The sequence below is a fragment of the Argiope bruennichi genome, chromosome 5 (assembly GCF_947563725.1).
Source record: "Argiope bruennichi chromosome 5, qqArgBrue1.1, whole genome shotgun sequence".
Lineage (NCBI taxonomy): Eukaryota > Metazoa > Arthropoda > Arachnida > Araneae > Araneidae > Argiope > Argiope bruennichi.
Window position 1 is genome coordinate 15,713,376 of NC_079155.1, and position 21,696 is coordinate 15,735,071.

General features: G+C 29.7%; 1 protein-coding gene across 6 annotated transcripts in view; it reads right to left on the bottom strand.

Annotated features, from left to right (window-relative positions):
- LOC129968502 (A-kinase anchor protein 13-like) overlaps positions 1-21,696 on the bottom strand; it is a 248,961-nt gene that overhangs the window by 68,152 nt on the left and 159,113 nt on the right. Inside the window, exon 1 of one of the 6 annotated variants that reach the window (XM_056082449.1) lies at positions 9,966-10,392. The exons of the other annotated variants lie outside the window; for them this stretch is intronic. The gene's annotated coding sequence lies outside the window, so the exon portion shown is untranslated. Of the gene's footprint in view, positions 1-9,965; positions 10,393-21,696 lie in introns of those variants that run through there. 6 annotated transcript variants of the gene reach the window in all.

Genomic DNA, 21,696 nt, shown 5'->3' on the forward strand with positions numbered 1-21,696 from the left:
CACTTTTTAAAGCTTTAAAAAAAAATTACAGGCTTGGTGCGGATTTAATAAAGGCAAAAAGTACTTAAATGGACTTAGAAAAAGTATGAAATTCAAATTTCGCTATGTTTTGAGCTAATTTTAATAAGAAAATGATAATTAGATATTTTTTGGCTCTTTACTTATTTTGAAATCCGTAACACAAATATGGACCAGTTTAGAATGAAAATATATTCAAGGAGTTGAATCAACCATTATCCTTATGGTGTACATCTTACAAGATTTTAAAAAATTTCAATCTTTCCCAAGAGTATTTGCGATCTTTTCTAATCATTCTAGAGAATAGAGTCAACAAAAATTAAAAATTTAATTATTCTATGTCACCTTAATTCTCTTTTTACAAACTCTTTGAATGGCAAGCAGATTTAATTTCTCCTTATCTTACACGAATAAGCCTTGTTCAATCCCAGAGCTGAGAGTTCAGAACAATCACGACGGCAACGATCGGGTCGCCGAGTTTTCTCAAGACAGAACTTAAAACCCAATTACTAAGATAAGCCCAATTTGAGATTATTCCTCACTAACAGAGGACAGGATTTTAATCCCAGATAAGGTCGGTTCAAACTGATCTTTCAAAACAATGATGCCCGGACCCTCGCTCACCGTTCACCTGGCATCGGATAAATAACCTGTCAAAAACAGATTGCCATCGTCTCATTACATAATCAGTAATTCCCTCTCCCCCATCTTCTTCTTCAGGTACAAGGGAAAAATTACTGGGTGAAAAGGAGACTTTTGAAATCAATTTCCTCAGAGAAGTTTATTTTTGGACGTTTATCGAACGGAGAGCTTCCGTGTGTGGCGGAAACTATCCGAGACTTACTACCGCAATGTCCGGAGCACCCCCCGCTGTCAGTCTCGAACCGCGGGTTGTTCCAAAAGGAAAAAAGTACAATGTACCCCTGACGCGCAAATGTTCTTTCTTCACGATGTACGAGTACAAACACAGCAGGGTAAAAGTGCTCAAAGGTGCCCTTAGCCGGTAAAAAAAGAAGAAAGGAAAAAATACAAGCAGGAACAGATCCATACAGGTGCGCATCCACTTTGCCCCAAGACTACTGCTTTCGCTACGTCAAGTATACATAATTCACTTAAACTTCGATTTAAAAACATATAAAGGAAATCAAATCATCCAAATATATACATATTATTTTTTGATGCTAGAGAATTTTTCATTAAATTAGTAATTTTTATTTTCTGATAAATAAATTTTTGGAGATTTCATTTTATTTTGCTATAACGTAAATTATTTTCATTCTTCGTATAAGAAGTATATAAAGTAAAAATATTGTAATGGTAAAAAAAAATTAATCCTCGGAATTTTGATAAATCTCTTTAAGATCTAATCCTCTTAAGTATGGAAAAGTTTTTGGAAATATGTTATATCTCTCAGTAAATAATACTGTTCCAAAACCACAATTATTTAAGTGGATAACGCTTAAATTGTATACTGCTATCAGATTGACGGTTTTTCAAACCCAGTATTCCTGAACGCCTGGATATTCCTCTTCAAAAATTGAGTTTCATCGGCTGGGACCGATTCGTCTAGCAGCTGAAAGCTTAGGCGATGAGATACCAATTTATTAACATGAAAAAGTATATCTGAATTTCTGTTAAATGAACTCAAAATTTTAAACACTGAAATGTCTGAAATTATTATAAGCTCTAGAAGAACGAATTCAAGAAAGAAGTAAAATTAACAACTCTTTTGCTATATGTGCGCATTTTTAGTTCTGCGAAGAAATCTAGTGTACTTTCTTTAGCTTCAAAAATCGAAATTATTGAGTTATCTGGAACGATACTGTCCGAATTTTTATGTAGAAACCAATTCTGATGAAGAGCAAATTGAAGAAACTACTCATCAGAGTAAAGCTTTTTTTAAAAGAATCCATGGAAAAATCAATTCAAAAGTTTCTTGAAGAATCTGAAGAAAAACTTAAAAATCCAAAGACACTGAAAGCTGAATTTTCATTATTTGAGTCAACGAATAAAAGAACAAAAAACTTAAGATATTTTATTTGATGCCATGAAAACTATAAAACCAAGCTCAGTAGCTAGTGAACAAGTATTTTCAATTTCAGGCAATACTGTGTCTACAATAAGAACAAGACCACCGTTCAGTGGATATTATTTTATTTTTAAAATCCTATTTTCTTAGGAGAAATTAAAATGAGTGAAAATAATATAAATATTATTAGAAATTTTTGTTTGAGTTTCGTTATTTTGTTTAAGTAATATGTATATGCAATTCTTGATTTTTTAAAAATATTTTGTCAGCCATTGATTTCGTTTTTTTTAATTTTATATAAATTAAATAAAATATTTTTATCTATTCTTTTTATTTTTTTGATAAAAATTCGAAAACCGGCTAAAAAGGTTTTTTGGAAATATTGAATTTGAAAACCGGTTTTTCAAAAAGTCGGTTTTTGAATAAACCCTACTAACAGAGTTTGGAAGAAATCAATCAGTGGGATGTCTGTCTATTCTTTTCATGTGCAAGTAAACAAGGCATCTCCAAATTGCCACAAAACAGATGAACCGGAATATAAAATATGGGTTAATCATTAGAATTGTAAATATTTATCAAATTTTAGATCTTATCCTGTCAAGAGCTGACAGTTTTATCGTTCTACTATTTTAATAAAACAAATCTCCAATAATCTACTAATAATAATCAGATAAATAAACAATGATCTACACAAACTGAATTCCGCCACTAAAATTGCAGATATTCAATACATTTCTGAACCCAACTGATCGAAGAGAAAGTTTCTTATTAGCCTTTCTTCAAGATATTACGAAGCACAAATCAAATCACATTGTATAAGTAAGTATACCGAAATTCTCTCCCATACTCCCTTACAACCACCGAAATTCTCTCCCATACTCCCTTACAAAAAACATGTAAATCTTCCTTTCGCCCAGCACAAAAATTATGGACCAAAATTTATAGAAAGAATTGTGAACGCCATAAGAGGGCAAATGTTTATTTTCGAAGTTCCGTACAAGAGCATTTTGTACTTTGTAGTACAATGGGGGAAAAAAAAAAAAGAAAAAAAAAAGAAAAAAGAAATAACCGAATATAAATTTTGAACGCTTTTTTTTATTTTCAACTGAATGATGCCCAAATTTGGCACATATTTACAATTTTGGTAAAAGGATCACGTCTCAAATTTCATTTGACAAAGTAATTGCATTTTTGAGTTATTGCATTACATGTATGCAAATGAGCAGACCAACATACAGTCAATCTCTCGATGGATTTAGTTCAAAATTTCATACTGATATACTTTTTATATATTAAAACTGTATAACAAATTTTATTTATCTAACTCTACCTATTCATATAACATCTGCACATAGACAGAGGAACAGAATAAATTTTCTGCGAATGGATTTCGTTGAAAATTTGACAGACATCTAAAAATTCGTCGCAAAGATTACATATCAATTCTCATCTATCTAACTTGAGGCATTTTTGATTTACCGTGGACATAGACATAATTCCAAAAACGTGCTTTTCAGATCCAGTGAGGTCTGAAAGAAGGGGATTCATTCAAATCTCGAGTTCGAACTTTATGACGATCACAATATTTTTTCTTTGCATACTTCGCACACAACAAATTAAGTAGAAACTATTACGAGGTTATTATTATTCACGGCTTACAATATATATATATATATATATATATATATATATATATATATATATATATATATATATATATATATATATATATATATATATAAAGTAACAGACAAATGAACATAATTATTACTTCCTGAATTGAAAGAATTAATTAATATAGGCGCAATAAAAGCAAAATATATTTTCCCCAAACGTCATTAAAAACACTTTCTAGCAAAAATGACTAATTCATAGTATATTACAGAGCGAGTGTTCTCCTTTGTTTGTAATTCAAATCAATTAACTAAGCTATCGCTAGACAACAGATTTATCCAGAAAGGCAGCATGATAAAGATAAGGTACTGTAAATATTAACAAACAAATTTTACAATTCATTTCATATGGAACTGCAGTCATAGTGAAAAATCTGAACTTTCCTTCATTTGAAAAAAGAATAATATCACTGTCCACATTCAATATAGGAAAATTAACAAAAAACTTAGTTTATTTTAAACAAATAAATAATACTATTATGTGTTCCAGGAAATGCAGAAGGTTAAAATACTTGGAAAAAAAATGGCAAAATTGTTTTTTTAGTGATTAATGCTAGAATTAAGTTGAATATTTATTTTCTCGGCTAAGAATTATTTTAAAAAGAAAGCATTGTAAGCGTCGTCAAAAGAAATCCATATGAATCTCCAAGTTTTAAATCTCATATGTACGGACTTGTAAAAATCATATATCTCTGTCTGTCGTGAACACGATCATTCACAAATGAGCGGGAGCTGACAGATGTAATCTGACAAATCGTTTTGCAACAAAAGTTGACGATTTCTATCAACATATGAAATCCATCAATGCTCTATCTGCCGGTTCCATGTGCACGTGATCATAATATCTTAAAAACCCAACAAAATACATGAATGGAATTTTGTATATACTTTTATCAGTTAACTTGTAGATTCGTGTCACATTTCGGAACAAATAGGTCAAAGGGTTGATAGCCTGCCCATTTGTACATTGGAATATTCAAGGGCTCATCTTCTATAGGAAAGTACGTGTGACCCAATCAAGAGGTTTCAAGGGTCTTTCTCCCTTCCAGTTAATCTCCCTCAGGTACGTGTTTTCATCAGGTGCGAAGGGCTTCAGGACCTCCAGGTATCTAAGTGATCTGCGCTGCCTCCAGATTTATCATTTTCTCAGCTTACTACTTTTGGGGAAGCGGTGTCCTAATGGTAAGGTTTTGACATCGAAGGGCTCCAGATTGGGAACCCGATTCTATTAACAAGATCCTTCGTGCATGTGGGCTTGATGCATGTTAAATCAGGAATCGGGGGCTAAACTATCTCTTGTTGGTGTGGTGAGGAAGTTTGGAGGGGAGGGGGTGCCAGCTCAGGTTTCGTCCTCGTCATATGACCACAGCTCAAAGTTAAGAAATCCATCCCAATATAGCTTTAAGTGAAGCATTCAAATGGGACTTTAATATTACTAAACTAACAAATTCAAAATTGCAGGAAGCTGCGTAAATGAAATTCGGTAGGTAGTCTCGATAATAAGAAAGCATAGTTATATCTAATTTCAGACGATGCCAATCAGTGGGGAGATATACAAAATTCAGACTAAATTTCTTTACTATGCTTTGAAACTTATCACAAAACACACCATAATGTGCAAGCTTATGAGGGAGTTCAGAGTAGAACAATTCCACTGTTTTTATTTTATCGTATATGAAGTATATAAATTAAAAATACTAAAATTGTCAAAAAAAAAAAATCCGATATCGAGATTTTGATGAATCTTCATGTCTCAGACCTCCATCAATCGGGAAAACAACATTTTTAGAATTATCTCTGTCTCTCTGTGAACATGATACATGTGATTAGAAATTTGAACATGATGTGAACATGATGATTAGAAATTTAATACCGGCTCCTTACAGCAAATTTGCAGATTTCTATCAAATTTTAAAAGAAATCAATTCAAAGAAAATCTGTCTGCATGAATGTGCAGGTAAATATGATAACTACAAAACGTAAAGAGCTAGATGGGTAAATTTTGGTATAGAGAATTAGCATCTATAATGTAGATGCGTATCAAATTTGAATCCAAATACGTCAAGAAGGTGACTGTCTGTGGATCTAAGTGCTTGCAAACGCAATTGTGACTAATATTGTATTTTTGAATGAAACTTTGATTTCAGTTGATCAGTAAAAAATGGGCCTAACTGCATATTTGATTTTCTGGTATTAATCATATGCCAGCGATTAATGGCAAAAAAGTATCACCTAAAATCGCACGCTAGATTCACGCCAAAGAGCGATTTCCTGTAACTATCATTCGCCAGTACCATATAGTTAATACAAAAGTACGATATACTATACTATACTACGAAGCAAACTACTCTAATGGGTGAAAATAAAAATCTGATCTCTTGTGATGTTTACGACTTAGATCGAAGGCGACAATTTTATGTAGTGGAAAAGGGATAACACTTTGATTAGAAAGTCAGCGAGAAAATTTCAGAGACCATTCCCATTTATTTTTAATGCAATTTTAAAGTGAGAAAAACGTCAATTTTGTATAAAGGTAATGGAGAAATAATATACGTAAGTCATTTATATATTAAAAAAAATATTTTGAGGGTGAAATGTCATATATTCCACTAAAAATGCATTACAAGCGTTAAAATAATGAAGGAATATAACAAACGAAGTGAATGTTATATTTCCTCTACTTATCGACTGATGAAATCAACTTTATCATTTCGTTATATCATTTTCAAGATTATTAAAAGTCCGTTTTCAAAGGAAAATGATAGGAAACGAAAGGTATTTTTTTATTTGTTTGTTATGATTACAAGATGTCACGAGGCTACATTGCGTTTTTTCTCCCAAACTACATATGAGAGAATCACCGAATCATCACTTTTAATTTAACTCGGTATACTGTTGTCAAAAAATTGTAGAACATAAAACATGATAGACAGAGACGGAAATCATTATATTTCTATGACAAATATACCGTAAATAAAATGTTCAACAGTATGTGTATAAGGAATTTCTATCTGTCTAGTCTGCTAAAAATATTTATAATTTCAGAAGATAATTAAAAAAGATTATATTTATATTTATCCTTTTAATTATCTTCTGAAGTTATTAAAAAGAAAACAACTTTTCATTTATTCGCAATCTTAAATTTATCCTTTGAAATTAGGCCGCAATTTTCATCTTGGTGATAATTTGTAGTAATACTCCGCAGCCATGATTAGAAATATAAAGAAATACGCTCTATGGAAAAACTAGAGAATTAGTTGGCAAAGAGAGCTAGACTCTTACATATTGGGAATGGGAATTTTCATTCATTTGGAAAGTGAATCTACAGCAAATTACCGAATTTGCAATTCAATGGATTCACAGGGCTAGACGGTTAAATTTACGATCTTAATACGATCGCTAATTTTGACAGTTGTGAGAAAAACCAAAAGACCGCGCGACTCAGTATAAGCAGTTTTAAATTTGAATGTAAACGGGGATTAAAAGAACTAATTTGAAAAGCATGGAAGAATGGAATACAAAAAGTGGTGAGGAAAAGGATTCCTCTCTTGTTTTTGCTGAAAGGAGTTACAAGAAAGATTTTGTTAAAAAACGCCAGTACGATGATCTGTTTTATTAAAGCACCATAAAATCGATTTTGTTTTATGAGTAATCAGTCGTGTTTCAAAGAATGAAAGTCAATGAGCTCGCGCGCTGCGTAACTTTCTCTCTCATGACTAGTGCGTGGACAAATGCTTTTATAGATGGACTTTTTGCACATGAGAAGTAATCACTGAAGATAAAGAGTTCTAAGAGAAATATTTCCTTCAGAAAACTTCTATGCTATATTGAACTTATAAATAAATAAATAAATAAAAAAAGTAAATCGAAAACTAGAGTGTTACGGTTTATAAGTGTTATAGAAAATTACGTTCCTTTCAATAAGAGTTTTAATTCTTAATTAACATTTTTCCAAAAATATTTTCCGGATACTCTAAAATAATGAAGAAACACATTTTGAAATTATACAGTTGTGATAAGTTTTCAAACATGCATTTAAGAAAATAATTCATACTACTTTTAAATCACAATTAAATATGCTTTAAGATCTACAGCGAATTTAAGGCTACGTGATCAGTTTAGTTTTAAATCATAAACTCCTACATTCGAAAATGGAATACTAAATATGATGATGTTAGCAGACAGCGAATTTCCCCATTACCAGAACAAGTAGAAATTTTTGTTGAAATCCTGATACTAAATTATAAAAGATGACAGACATTTTACTGGTTTTAAACAACACGTATAAGTATATAGAAAGTTTTCAACAACTTCGATTTTTAATTATTACTTACTTAAATCAAAGGAATTTTAAAAACTGAATTTCCATTTTTATTACATCGGAATTGTGATATTTTAAAAGGATTTTTTAAAAAAATGCTTTTAAATTTTATATGGAAATGACTGTTTATTAAAAAGAAGAAAACAAATTCAGATGAATTAAGACGAATTTAAAATAATTCTGCAGAGAAGACTCTTTTCAATATAAAATTTCACATTACGGTTTCTTAATTGAACACTCGGTTCAAGTACCTAATTTAATGGGACAAGACGGAATTAACTATTGAATATTTCAACTGTGACTTTTCCTTTCATCGTTTAAAAAAGAAAAGCGTGAAAAATACAATAGTTAGCTTGAATATTAAAGAATTTGAACAAGTTTAAGAATATGTATAGTAAAATAACATCTTTTATACTTTCTTGTAAATAACGAACCTATTAATAACTAGATGTAAAATCAGAATATAACAAAAAAGTTAGGAATCTCCTTATATAAAATTCACATCATGCAAATGAAAACTTAAGCCATTAATTCGTACTATTTTCCAGTAATTTTATCACGGTCAAACCCAAGTCTATATCATTGCCTATAAAGTTTGTCTAATACATAATTATATAAACTTCAAATGTAAAAAACAATGTATATTTGAATGCTTACAATCATGTAATGATCAAGGGAAACTTTTATAATCTAAAATCATTATAACTGTCAATGAAATTTAATTATTGAAAATCACTGAAAAATTAATTTTGCTTCATAAAGAAATGAAAAACTAATTCATTTTACTTTATAATTTAAATGAATTTGTCCAAATACATTTTAATTTAATTTTTTAATGAAAAATAGCTTTGTTCAGGAGATAATAGTCAAAATGTAATATACCATAAAGAAATTGAAATACATATTACTTTAAAATCCCCCCCCCGGTAATATCACTAAACATAGCAACGTCCAGCCAAATAACGACAACGGCATTTAAATCCGCAAGAATACCTGATGGCAGAAAGAGGCGGGTGCTTTTAACTAAATCACCGAAATTAAGGTAGATGAAAAGCTTCCTAAGTCGTGGGAATTCTAATGATCTCGCAAATTAATGGAAAGATCGACGTTTTAAATATACTTTGGCTTTAATTAAAATACAGGGTTTATATAAATTATTTCGAAAGATCAAATTTTCTTCTTTATAAATCTACATTCATGTTTCAACAACTAAATGTAAACTAATACAGAAAAGTTTGAAGTTTCATTAGAAAACAAAAAACAAATGCTTTTTTTTTTTTTTTGTCTCCTCCCCCATTTGTATACGGAGAGAGTACACAAATGGGAGGAGGGAAGATCATAAAAAAATTCTCTTTAATTGCAGATTTTGATAAAAATTGCCTTTTTTCCCCTGTCGGTAAAAGGAACAACTTTACAAACACTTTTCTTTTAGAACATTATTTTTATAATGTTCTTTAGACTATAAAAACAATTTTCATACTGGAGAATAGACTTATAATTTCATTTATTTTACTAAAAATAATTGCTTTAATCATAAAAAAAATTCGGCCATGGAAAACAATGGGCAGTTAGATAAATTACTAAACAATTACAAAAAACTTCAACATAAATCTTTTTCCTTCTTTCTGAATGCTACCAAAATTTTCAAAAAAGAGAATATTTAAAGGGAAAAAAATGAAGTTCCTTAATCTAATCTTTGGAATATTTTTTTAATAAAACTCACTAAATTCATATGAATGAATATTTCGTAGTAAATTGATGAAAGTCATAAAATATTTAAAAATTGAGTAAATGTATGCATATTATTGCTTTTTTTCATGGTCACTTTTATACATAATCAATCGTCATACCATAATCATTATTAATAGTTTTATTTCGCTCAATAACGTACATCAGGAAAACAAATAAAATAAGCCGTACTCACTTGGAAAAGAAAATCTATTCGCACATCCTGTGCACGCTATTGTTATTAAGTCCACAAATTCCAAATATGAATTCCACAGAGGATATAAATTTTCTTCTAAATGAAGCAGAAAAACAAAACTGAAGGCCAGCACCTGGATTTCGAATAATCCTTTGCTCCGTTAACGCATATTCGAAACCGAAAGTTGATAAACACTTTTCACGAACTTTACGAGTTCACTTTTTCAGATGTTGCCATGGTTACTTACCATCACAGAAAATAAAATCTGAATATTATTCCCATAATAAATTCAGACGATTACTGGACACACATGTACGTATGGATTTAATTTGCATGTCGGAGCTAAAAAATCCCAGTTACCGTAAAACGATCTTTATTATCATCACACTTTCCGGGAAGTTAATAAAACTCAGTCTCCGCTCTCTAAAGGCCGATGAAATTCTGTTGTCGTAGAGGTAAGAAGGGTTGCTTGTTTCCCATATTCCACGCCAACGGTTCGCGCAAAATCGCCAAATAAAATCGGCTGTCACAACCGGCTGTACTGATGTGCTAATACAGTAAACAATGCATTTAAGGTAATATATGAAACGTATTGTTTTACTACTAGACGCATTGAGTAAAATTGTTTATAAAATATGAATGAAACTATTCGCAAGCATTACAATAAAATAAATAAGTAGCAAAACAACGAATCCTAGTACTTTGGTATTTAAAAGAATTCGAACTTTTTTTTTTTTTTACTGTCAGCCTGAAATAAACAAATGACATTCTTTACAAACATTGGTATGTAATAAAAAAAGAAATAGGATGTTTTTTCCTATGTGAAAATAATAATAAAAACAATATTTTATAACATAAGCCTAAAGAAACTTTTGTATGGTAAAAAAACAACTAAAAAAGCGTATGATGTGGGATATTTTATAAAAATAAAAGTTTTTAAAATGCATTTTGATTAAATTATGGTAAGTAAAAAAAAAAAAAAAAAGACAGAGTAAAAAAATTTTTAATACGATGAATAATAATCATTCAATACTATGAACAAATTATTTTAATATTATGCCCACATGTAACAATTTATTTCCTCCCCAATATTTTTTTCGTCTACCATATTTTGGGAACATAAAGAAATTTGATAGTACGACTTTTACTAACAGCACGGGTTTCCAAACTTTGTTTCGCGACAAGATCTGGATTTATCTTTTCACAATTTGCAAAAATGTGATATGAGCTTCAAATCTTCCATCATGCTACATATTAAATATTTTTTTTTTTTGAAAATAATTTTTTTTTTCACGACAGTACTTTTTTGGCCTATTAAACCTCTTTCAGAAAGAACGTGAGCTGTTCGTTTTAGAAAAAAATGTAATGCGCCGAGGTTGAAGTAGCATAGATTCCGTTTCTGAAAGTTGGCGCAATTTTTAAAAGTTTGAGAGCATTTGCTGACAGAGTTCAAAGAAGAAAAATAAATAAACTTTAAAATGGGAGATTGAATGTAATACATTAACTAAAGTAAGCTTTATGAGATAACATAAGATATATAAGCTCCACCTACACAGATTACTAAGAAAAATTTAAACACTCTGCATGCATAAGTTTTAAGTGATTGGAGATTAAAGCGTATGCAATGGAAATTGGTAATATAAAAGCATCTAGCAAAGTTTTAGAATATTTTATAAGCTATCTTCTTTAAATACTTAATATAAACTGGTTTCCAAAAATGTCAAAAAGGAATCTAAAAATAAAAAGACTTCTGATTGCTAATCATGTTCCTAAAACATATTTGTAATAGTTACTCGCATTTCTAAATTTAATTGCTAATTAGAAATTTAAAAGACAAAAAAAAAACCTATTTCAACTTCGTTTTACTTTGCAAAAAACGTTTTAAAAATAAGTGCTGTAATTTCGTTTCCGAAACAATGCACCAGCTGTCAGTAATAAATCTGCTCTGCCCCATTGTAACATGTGGAAACTTGCGGCAACTTTAAAAGAGAATGCTGCTGTTTCAAGGACGGCCTATTTGACGGCTGCGAGTGACATTTTCATACGAGACGAATTCCACAATCATTAATCAGACGATTACAACACATAAAAAAAAGTGGAGTTTGTAAATAGAGCACGAAAATTGAAGAGACGGATATTCTTAATTAGATGCCAAAATAGTAGAGCCTTGTTCATTAGCATGTATATAATGAATGTAATGTTTTTCAATGATTAGAAAACATTTGATTTTTACTTCATAGCAGATTGCAGATAAGACTGTTCAATAAAAAGAACATTTCAGTTCTTTTTTTAAATGTCCACAAAAAAAAATGATAAAAATACTAAATTCGCTTAAAATATAAAAATACTATCTGAAATGTCTACATACTAAGTATTGTAGTGAAGGTCATTACATACGTTACATGAAAAAACATCTACCCATGATATAACAGCTAGGATGTCTTACGTTTTTCCTCCATCAAGATGTACATCGAATTCCAACATTATTATTGGTGGTGTACTTTGAATCATGCAAAAATGAATTAATTCCATTTCAACACTAAGATTATTTAGAAATCTCATCTTAGAATTTTTTTCAGCTTAAAATTTTTTTTATACAACACTAAAATCAAAATGTTACATTTTTTTTTATATTGTCACATTTTTTTTTTAAGAGGAATATGAAAACCATTTAACATATTTCCTTATACACTTTTCCTTTTATAACGGCGTTTCTTGATTTGGGCTAAATCCTTATTAATTTTAAAATTTTTATCTGAAACTGGCCCATGTTATCTTCATATATTCTCTTGTTCCCTGATCAAGTTCCCTTTATTTCATTTAACTATTTCTAATAAGCGCTTAACAAAATTGCTGATTCCGCTGATTCCCACGCGAAAGTTAGGGAATAACGATCGTTAAAATCTATGTATCTTTATAAAAGATACCTAAGATTTCCTTTCCTAAGGCTACACGTATCAAAGAAATCCCTATAGAATCTCATAGTAAAATCACAGAAGGGAAAAATTTCTGTGACTTTGTTCTTATATTGCGATGTAAATAGATGTCTTTTTATCACTGCTTCTCCCCTGTACAAATTATCAAATTATGCATATAATATATATATATATATATATATATATATATATATATATATATATATATATATATATATATATATATATATATATATATATATATATACACACACAAAATAGATTTAGCACAAGTTATTCGATTTCAAAGAAAATGTACGTCTAATAAGGAAATTTCTGATTCCTTTCGTATAATAAAATTTCCCTCACAGGAAGAAATATTAACGGCATAAAAAGGAACGAAGTTTATTTCATAAAGTAGCTTATTATTTTATTTTATTAGATAGCTTAATTGCCAAAGTAGTTGGAAAGAAATAAAATAGGAATTTAAATGGAAGCAATGATTTCTAATTATTTTTCAGAAAAATCAAAAATAATTTACAAAATAACAGGAACTGACGCAAATAAAATTGAAGATCACAAACAATTCATCTATCTGACTGCTTTGCAATTTTCAGACTTTGAACTGATTTGTAATCATGTGTTTTGAATATTCAAGGTCATAGATTATTTATTTATCTGATAATTTTTAGAATTATGAAACGATTGGAAAATATGCAAATTGTATTTTATTATCAGTTGTTAGCGTACTCTGTTTTACAACTCAAAACTAAATTTTAAATTTCATTACTTAATTATTACCTTACAGGCTATTTTATAGAATATATATATTAATAATATAAAAAAATATATAATTATATTTTGACTTTGAAATTATAAGTATATTCTAATTTTTAAAACAGAAGTAAAATAGATATGAATTCGAAATTATTTGTTTATCTCCTTTGAATCCATGTAAATTTCAGATCACATACTTATGTGTTGATATTTTATCAAATAATTTTAGTTTCTACACAAGATGGCGTAAATGTTTTATTATATAATTATTTCGGATATAACAAAAAACAACATTGGTGACAATTGCTAGTACTATCAAATTATTAACCAGAAATACCAAAATAAATGCCTTGCAAATTATCTGCAAATAGAAACCAATGCAGCCATCTTGTACAATTAACATTGTTTATTAAACAACAATAACAGAAAAAAGCTCTTGTTTGCATTTCAATAATTATTTCGCTATTATTTATGTAAAATACAGTTATCTGATTTCAAAGTTACATCGGGCTATTATGATAAATTTCGATATATGTAGAAAAATATTTATACTTCATAAAATTTTTAAATTTATAAGTTAGCAGTAAAATTTTGGCTGCTATTATGTTTGGAAATTTTTGGCTGTTATATAAAAGAAATTATTCATCGCTAATTATAAATCCCAAGCGTCAATATATTTTATTGAGATTTAAAACTGACATCTCATCTTGTTTATGTGAAGGACGCACAAATCAATGGAGGGGGGGAGGGGGAGAGCATTGTTTCTATTTCTGTAGATAAAATATTAGACGGGACAAAAAAAGTTGGGAATATCAAATAAAATACGGAAATATTGTATTTGATACGGACAATACAATACGGAAATACTGTATTTAATACCCCCCCCCCTTTTTGTATAAAATTTTGTACTGAAAAGTACAAAATTTCCAAACAAATTAAATAACGCGTGTTTTTTTTTTTTTTTTGAACAAAAGAGGACGCTGCAAAAATAAAATGTTCCAAATGTAACATAACATATAACGCCAAGTACAAGCTGCTTTATGAAATTTTACAATCAAACTTTTAAGTACAGGAGTCTAAACATTGTAGACCATTGTTATTTCGAAGCTATAAAGAGAATTGTTGTAATAAAACTGTTAAAACTGGTTTTTTTTATTGTTGTTTTTGTTAATCTGCATATATAGATTTATAAATGTTGATTTTTTACAGAATTTTTTCTTCTTCATATTTTAGAAAAAGAAAAAAGAAAAGAAAAAAAAATCAGCCTATAGAAGGTCACACGCTTACACGCAAATAAATAAAATGCGGTAAAAAGATTCAATCTTTATTAACTAAATTTCGTTATTTTAGCTCAACATTCCAACGAGTAAGTAACTGTACATTCAACAAGTTCAATAACAATCAATTTAACACTGTAGCCTCAATAAAAAAAAAAAAAAAAAAAAAAAAAAAAATTGAAAAACCTCGGTAATTACTAACTTAGTGGGTGAAAATGGGGTAAGAAAAAATAAAGAAGAGCAGCCTCAAATACAAATATTAACGTACTTATACCTTGTTTTAAAGTCAAGTTTGGTAAGGAAAAAGAAAGAAAGAAAGAAAGAGAGAGAGAGAGGGAAAAAAAGCAACTGTTTTCTATTCTTTCGATACCATAGTACCAATTGCCAGATATTTTTTTATTAAGTTGAAATCTCTGACTAAGTGAAAATGGTGACACAATTATTATCAAGCTTCTTTCCTCTGCTTCTGCTGTCGAATAGTGTCAAACGAATGACTGTAAAAGACAGGAAATAAAGAAAACTTCCTTCGGAATTACAAAATGGTTCCGTTTCCGCTCATAATGTGAAATTAATGAGACGATTAGCCCAAGTGAGTAATGATTAGAAAAAAAACCTGTGATTTCCATTAGAGAATTTCCCTTTCCGTGCCAAAAATATAAAAAAGTTAAACTTTCCCGCTAAATTAATCCAGTGCAATTTTTACAGATAAACATGTAGAAACATTCAGCAACAGTTATGAAATGGAAACAGCATTATTTATTACCAGCAATCCAACAACAAAATATAACTTTATGCTGTACTGTTATCGATTCCCTTAAAGAAAGAACAAGAAGAAATTTAAAAGTTAATCAATGTCACATACGATTTCACTTAAAAAGAAAACTATCAAAGTCTAGAATAATTTTAGTAACAAAATGTCAATAAGCGGTAATGCTACATTATTTACTTAAATTTACTACAAATTTAGTAATGAAATGGAAATTTTAGAAAGGAAGCTTTTAATTTTTTACCTACTTTTATTAATATACTAAAAAGTAGAATGATTTTTATTTTAATTATTTTCTGCTTCTTAATTTAATAATAAAAAATATGAAATCTAAATATCAATTTATTCTGAAATTTGTTTCCAAGTAGTGCTACTTGCACAAAATGTAACTAAATTACTTGATTATTGATAATTACTCTGAAATCATTAAACTGATGTCCAGTTATATAGAAAATGCAAGTGCACAACAATGCAAAACTCTAGTATATCAAGAGGTGAGCGAAAAATCGATAATACAAATCCAATCTCTAGAAAACTAAAACATGGCAATTTAAATAAGAATGTAAAAAGAAAAAGAAAACCGTCAACATCAGCATAAAAATTTTCAGAAAATGACGCAAACATATAAATAATTTTTTGACTGAAATTTTCCAGATTCAGTTTTGAAACTTTAACATATTTATTATTGAATTAATATTCATCTTCAAATAATGGTTCAAAATCAGCAGAAAATATAATAAGCACCACGAACAGCGGATGACAGGACTGTGAGTTATTCTCAGCCAAAATTTTGCAAAAAAACTCCTGTTAATGTGATCACTCAAGGTCAATTGTGAGATCAAACCTTCACCACAAGAAACTAGTAATAAGGAAAAATTATGAAAAATTGAAATAAAATTAAAAGTCCCCTGAAGAAATTCATGGAAATAAAGGACAATATATTAAAAAAAAAAAAGGTTTAGATTCTTTCGTAGGTTAAAACTTAGGAATAATAGTTAAAAATATAAACATATGGTTTTTATATACGGACTTTACTTCTGATTAATAATTAAAGTACTAACTAATAATTTAAAAAAAAACATTTATTTGTAAAAAAGAAGAAAATACTGTCAACCCTTAACTGATATTGAAGATCATAATATCTTAAATCAAGAAATACGATATTAAGTAGAGTTACGATCTCTTTTCCCATTTATTTTTTAATATTAATAACATCTAAGAAAATTATCTGAAATCGAAATTATTTTCATTTTTTCACTGATTAATGACTTATTCCTTTGGCAACTTTACAATACTGAGTAAATTTACAGGAAAATAATAAATAATAAAAATAAATAAATGAAATCACATTGGATTTCAAAAAAATATGAATGCGAAAGTAACTATGCAAGCCAACTACCAGCATATCTAATAAAAGGCGAACAATATCTGATCCATTAAAAGCCGAAACCACTCTTAAATTACACCGAAGTTCTGGAAAGAGGGTAAACCTACAGGTAAGCGATAAAAGCTTTCCTGTCATCTACGGATTCTTCTGTAAGCAGAGCACTTTATTAATGTGAACCAAAGACTGACAAGAAAGCTATCACACGTACAACGTCCGGAGAGGCGGTACTGTCCACTCGGCTAGCCTTGAGACTCGTCTCAGTTAGTCATTAATTATGCGGGCGACATAAACCACTTACTCAAAAGAATTATTTCATGACAGCGGCATTAAACTTTGACAGCGGATGAAGGTGATGCTTATCCACGACATCAAGGAGCGCTTCGGCTAAGATCCACCCACCACCTTTACACATTTCTGCCTCTTTTCTAGGAAAAGGAGATAAAGCGTTCGCACGCAAGTTTTTGTTTTTCAAGGAAGAGTGCTAGGCAAAGTCTACAAGCTATCAATTACAAGACAAATTTCCGCAATGGTCACGGTATATTCTTTTTAATGATTATATAAATTCTTCTTCCATTAGTAAAAACCTAATTTTTTAAATGCAAAATTAAAGCCTGTATGGACTCGAATTACATAACAATCCTCTTTAGCTTCTGAACTCCTTTTTTTAAATCTCAATATATATAAGAGCATGTGTTGTTCAAAGTATTTTAAAAGTACAAATTTAGTTTTAAATTACATATAATGGATAAATATCGAGCTAAGTAATATTATTAAAGTATTATGATGAAAAATTCAGGTTTGCTGTACGTTTTTTTTTTCTTTTAAAACAATATGATAAAAATAAACAGAATAATCTCAACAGAACAAAATGTTAATGTTATAAATGATTCTATATTATACTTATTCAAGAGGTAATTTGATATTTATTTCAAAAATAAGTTTTTTCTATATATAATACGCAACAGATTAAGTTACGATAACTAAATATATAACATTTACATCATACTCAATAATGAGGTGAATATTAGATAATATACGAAATATATATATAAAAATATTCATTCTAAACTTTTATACAAAACATAAATGAAAATATAGACAATTCTGTTTCGAAAGAATATTATTTATAGATATTTAAAAGATTCCCCCCAAACAACATTTCAATTCAAATAAGAGAAATCTGAATCCATCAAATATTTAAATCTTAAATAAAAAATACTTTTTATCGACTGATAGGTATGATATTCATTAGCACTACCAGCTGAAATTCTGCTCATATTTTTAATGGGAAACATTGGCTATTAACCAAGAACATATAAAATTATTTTTGCAATTCTTATACATTCTCATTCTGGATTTTTGTAAGTTTGTAAACAGGAAAATAAATGTTAACCACAAAGTGCTTCAATGTCACATTTTCATGATTTCAACATATTTAATGAGACATATAATCAGTGCAGCGGACAAGTAACAAGAGATCAATTAACAAAACAAAAATAAGCCATTTATTAGAATACTGTCACTTAGGAAGCATTTGCTCCGATTTCGAAAGCTGTTGCCATAGCGACGCTTTTGTCCTTATGCTAAATCGCAGGCGCACAGGCACTGGAATACTTCCAGATCAGACAAACCCTTTGGAAGGGGGAAAAAAACGCTTTCGTCCGAAAAATATGGGTCATAAAAATCCAGACAATTCACAAAACCGCAACCTTCCTTTTATTTTTACACCAGCAGACTCGCGAGGGCGATTTATCGCCAGAAGTGGGAAGACAGCACAGAATTAACGGTGATATCAAAGTGAGACAAAGATATGGGGAGGGGAACCCCGATCGGAAGAAGAAAACAGCCGGCACGCGCCGCTGACGCACGCTCAGTCACCATCTGCGAGTTACACGTCCAATAAGCGCTCTCCAAAAGATCTGGCTCCCTAGGACAGGTGTTCGAATCCCAGCGGAATGGAAATCTATGTCCTCCCTCTCCCTCTAATGTACAGAGATTTGGAAAACTTCGAAATTAGGTTCACATTTTGATGAACAAACGAGTATCTTGAATTGAGAAATGCAGATTGAAGTATAATCGAAAGATTTAAGTCAAGAATGGATTGCATCACGCTATCGAAAAATATTGCCATGTGCCAATAAAAAAAGCTAAAAACAGATTTAAAAAAAAAAAAAACTACAAAGAAATTTTAAATAGTTTTCCCATTATTGAGTACCAACCTACGATAAAATAAATAAATAAATAAAAACATCGAAAAATTCTTCACCTTTATTTTGTTTTGATCATCTCATTTCTAAAACGATGGTAAAAATTATTTTAGAATAACAAATTTCAAACATTCACCTTAAAGAAAATACACCAATCTTGTCAAATTATCACTTTATAGCATTTTAACACACTTTTTACTTATAAAAATTATCCTTTTACGCAAATTAATTAGTAATTTAGAAGTAAATTTACGTTTGATTTACGTCTAAAATTAACTATGGTTTCATTTTTATTGCTTTCTAATAAAATTCTATTCATGAAAAAAGCTGTTTATCTTTTTCCTTTTTAACTGGAAATTCATATTTCCTTTTTCATTCGATCATACCAAGTAAACTTAAAATATCAGAGGGATATATGGGGGGGGTGACTTATCATTAAAGGTCTGCTGTATAAAACACCATTTCTGCAAAATTTTAGATCAGTCTTAGCAATTCCTCAAATATTTTTATTGGTGACTTTTAAATAAGAGAGAAATGGAGGTTCGCTTTACTACTATAACAAGTACAAAAATAGGAAAATTAAAAATGAAACAAATTAAATCATTTAAACCTTTAAAAATAATTAAAAGGTGTTTTTTTTTTTTTTTTTTTTTTTTTTTTTTTTTCCAATTTTGCAGTTTTTTATTGGTGAACCAAAAGAAAGGAAATTCGTTGTTAGATAATGTTCAAACTACTTACAACGATTTTTTTTTTTTTTAATACAGCACTAAGTGTTGAAAGTTACATCTAGGTTTTATACAATCTAACAGATTGTTATAATGAACTAATCGCTTTTCTTACCCCCCCCCCCCCGAGAAGGTTAGTAACTACCATTCCACACAGTCCCCAACCGTGACACACCAACGGTTTTAACAGTTATTTTACAACATTTACAACAACAGTTATTTGGAACATTTTGTTTGGATAACTATGACTGTGATATCTCTTGCCAAAAGAGGCAGAAGCCAGATGAGTATGTGTTTTCATATAAAATAAAAATTGAAGTAATCAGTATAACGATTGAGACTGGGGACTTCTACCAAGAGTTTTCCTCGTCGAAAATGTACAGTAAAGGAAAATAGTGCACTAGTACTACACTAATTTTTAAAAATGTAAGGAGATGACGTATCTATGGAGTTAAGACTGATATATAAAATAAAAACTAGTGAAATCGGTACAATGAGTGAATATATCGAATTAGTTTTTGGACCAGTATGTCGTTTTAATTATAAGATATTTTATAGATATGAATTAAGAAAATAAAATCACATACTAAGAAAAAGAAAATGCAATGCATATGTCATCAATATCCATGTATGATAAAACATTTGAAGCAAATGAAAAAAGTTTACATTTTTTAGATTGCTCATTAAAATTAAAAGCCATCAATTTTCATTCCACCTAGCAAATGACATCAGAATCAGCATTCAAAAATCTTAGCAAGTACGCATGACGCACACATAAACGATGTTAGATAAAAATTGGTACATCCAAATATAACATTACAACCTTTGCGTCTCCCTAAGTGGCGATTTATCGGGTTTGCCTAGATAGAATACGTAGAAGTTCTGCAACTTAAATAAAGCAAAAGAATTCAAGAGAAAAAGTCCTATTCTCGACACACAAACCCCTCTATTATTTTTTTTTTTTTTTTGATAACCCCGTTAGAAAAAAAAAATTATGTAAATAAATTCTACCTTAAAGTGTGGAATTTGCAATGGAATAAACAAAACCCTTGAAACTTAAAAACAGTTCCAAGCTAAGTTAAGCTGACCCGTTTTCCGTGTTACCGCTCCAGACGCCGGCTCATCGCCACATCAGTGCAGCTGTGGGAAAGTAAACAAAAACTTTCTTTTCAGGGCTCGTTTCCGAGAACCTTCTATCAACGGTGCTTCGATCTGAACCAACAAACGAAAGGAGAGACAGAAAAATAAACGGGATTTCACAGCTGATCCCTCACATTTATTCATACACGTTTTTTAAAGAACAAGAAACAATAATAAATTATTAGAAACAATGCTATATATATATATATATATATATATATATAAAATTTTTGAGTAGAGTCGTGATCGAAGAGAGAGAAGACATTTTCGAATTTTAAACTTCACTTTTATTTCATTCCGGGAGGCATAATTTATGTACAAACAGAAGCGACTAAGCACATCAACACATAAGGACACAACGGCGAAAAGAGAAAAAAGCTAAAGAAATATTTGTCCCCATGATTATATACTGTTAAGATTTTGACAGGGATTTCTTTAAACGTGTCGATTTAGGTAAGATAACTATAGGGATCTTTTAAAAGAATGTGCTAGATAGACACATTTTTATCCCTTCACTCGGAGTGTGGGAACTTATCG